The sequence below is a fragment of the Mus pahari genome, chromosome 6 (assembly GCF_900095145.1).
Source record: "Mus pahari chromosome 6, PAHARI_EIJ_v1.1, whole genome shotgun sequence".
Taxonomy (NCBI): domain Eukaryota; kingdom Metazoa; phylum Chordata; class Mammalia; order Rodentia; family Muridae; genus Mus; species Mus pahari.
This window is the reverse complement of record NC_034595.1, coordinates 52,011,132-52,014,113: the sequence shown is the minus strand read 5'-3', so window position 1 is coordinate 52,014,113 and position 2,982 is coordinate 52,011,132. Positions and strand designations below refer to the sequence as shown.

General features: G+C 39.6%; 1 pseudogene; it reads left to right on the top strand.

The window, feature by feature from the left end:
• Positions 1-265: 265 nt before the first annotated feature.
• LOC115064350 lies at positions 266-437 on the top strand (annotated as a pseudogene).
• Positions 438-2,982: the final 2,545 nt, after the last annotated feature.

The following is a 2,982-nucleotide window of genomic DNA, read 5'->3' as shown; positions in this document are numbered from 1 at the left end:
CCCATCAGTTAGCATGCAAGTGACTCACATTAGACAGCTCTGTCCCGTGGGTGGGGTCAGCTTGTGGCATTCCAACTCCCGCAAACAAAACGCCAGCCAAGAGCCCACATTGGGCACATTTTGCATATATATTTTTTTCTTTTCCTAGAACCATGTTGAAATGTATGGGTACCTGGCTACCCTCCCGTGGAGACTTGAGTGGCTGAGAAGAACTAGATGCAGAGATGAGAAATACAGATGAAATGTTTAATTAAGAACTGCTAGCATCGCTTCTCGGCCTTTTGGCTAAGATCAAGTGTAGAACTGCTAGGTTAATTTGGGAAAATTTGATTTTTAAAACATTTAATCATGAAATGGTATTAAGTACTTTATTTTATTATTATTATTTTTAAAGACAGGGCCTTATAATGCTGCAGACTTAACTGGCCCATAACTGTCTCTGTAGGCTGGTTTTGAATTCTCAGAGATCCACCTGCTTATGCCTCCCAAATGCTGGGATCAAAGGTGTGTGTTACCGGGCTTGGTTTGGTGAATTTTTAAAAATTTTGTGCCCATTTTATTTTCTGTGCTAGCCTCGGCTTTTGAGTGAGTGACACTGAAATGGAGAGATCCCAACTAGACATTTTGTTTTTGCTTTACTATGGAGTAAACTTAGAGTCTCTTGCACGCTAGGCAAACATTAGGATGAACTTGAGGTTCCAGAAGTAGACAGTTTTAATAAATGGCCTCACTCCTATGACCTACATCATCCCAATGCCCCTCAACAGCCATTCTGCTCCTACACAGAAAATAGAGAAATAGTTAAATGCTTAGTGTTGGGTCATGATTAAATGCTTTAAAAACAGATTTTTTCCCCCCAAATTAACCTGTTTTCCATGAAACAGCTTGTCCTATAATTCCCATTTCTGCATCCAGTCACCTACATCTCCACAGGAGGGAGCCAGGCTGCCCTAGATGTACACCTGAACATGGCTCAAGAAAGAGAAAAATGATGCAAAGAAATCTTTGTTCTATAGCTCCATCTTGCATGTTCTGGTAGTTTAACTACATAGATTTCTTCTGAAGTCCCCACCACCACTACTTCTGGTCGTGGCTTCTGTTACTTAGCCTCTGGGGTATTCGTAATATTGTTGTATGCATCAGAAGTTCATTCATTCCTTCTTATTGTGGGATATTTAATATTTTCAATTTCAGTTTATTTTTTAAACTGGCACATAAACATGAACCTATATCAATGGCAAATAAGATTGCATCAATACCCTTAGTGGGTAAGAGCACTGATGTATTATTTAACTGCACTAATCATATAAATATACATATTAATAGGGTTCTGTGTGATGTTTCTTACAGACAGGCACTGAGTAATGGTGAAATCAGGTTAAAACTATCTTCTATCTCCTCAAATGTTTATTGTTTCTTTCTGGTTAAAACAGCCTACATCTTTCTAGCTTTTTTTTTCCTTTTTTTTCTTGTCAAGACAGGATTTCCCTGTGTAGCCTTAGCTGTCCTGGAACACACTCTACAGAATAGACTGGCCTTGAACTCATCCACCTGTCTCTGCCTCCTGAGTGTTGGGAATAAAAATGTGTGCCACCATGCCTGACTTCTTTCTATTTTTTTTTAAAGATGTATTTATTTATTTTATGTGTATGCGTACACTGTCACTGTCTTCAGACACAGCTGTTGTTTGTGAGCCACCATGCAGTTGCTAGGAATTGAACTCAGGACCTCTGGAAGAGCAGTTATTACTCTTAACTGCTGAGCCATCTCTCCAACCCCCTTTCTTGTTTTTGAAACATGTAATTCTCTCTCTCTCTGAGTGTGTATGTGTGTGTGTGTGTGTGTGTGTGTGTGTGTATGTGTGTGTGTGTGTGTGTGCCAACATAGTCTATGTAGATGAATATCCCTTATGTGGCAGGTGCCTTTACCTGTTGAGGCATATTGCTGGCCCCAGAAATTCTAATTTCAGGCTGATTATAAATTAGTGCCCATTAATCAACTTCTCTCCATGGCTCCCTCTACATTACTCTATCCTGCCTCTAGGAAGCACCATTATAGTCCAGCCTCTGTGAGATCCATTGGTTCAGACCACATATGAGTGAAATCATGAAGTACACAGTATTGTGTAATGCTAAGCATGTTTTTTTCCCTTCCAATAATAAATGTTCTCTTTTTAAATGTCTGGAAGAAAGATATCAAACTGGAAACAAAAAGCTACATATATACAAGTAACAAATATATACAAAAAAAATTTAGTCATTAGGCTAGTAGATCTGTGAGTGTTTTAGAGAGCATCCTATTGCTAGATGAGATACATACAGCAAGTCAGATAAGAAACACATGATTCAGTTTCATAAACATATACACACGCTAAGATCACAAAGCTGAGAATCTGAACATTAGCATTTCTGGGAAATATTATAGCTTATGACTATTCATAAGTAGCACAGGATTAAATTTATATATGTGTATAGGCCTAAATAGAACAGTGGTCTTCATTCCTTTTTTTTTTTTTTTTTTAAATGAGACAGGGTTTCTCTGTGTAGCCTTGGCTATTTTAGTACTCACTCTATAGATTAGCTGGCCTTGAACTCAGAGGTCCCCCTGCCTCTTCTCTTCTAGTGCTGAGATTAAAGGCATGTACACCACTACTGCCTGGGCAGGACTTTTTTTTTAAAACTCATTCCCTGCTTTCTGTGCTATGGAAGAATGCAGACAAAACTGAAATGATAAATTATCAATGTGAAACAAATTATGACCCATTTAGACAAATCCCTTCTGGTCTGTGCCAACACTGGGTCACCTAGGGTGCAGAGTGGGCGGACACCCCCATGGTCCCTAGCAGACTGCCCACGCGATCTTAGGATCACTGGTGAGTGGAACACAACATCTGCTCCAATCCAATAGTGACGGGCCTGTGACAGCAGGAACAAGGACACCAGAGCCTTTCTTGACCAGAGGCTCAGGTTCCTTTTAATCAGT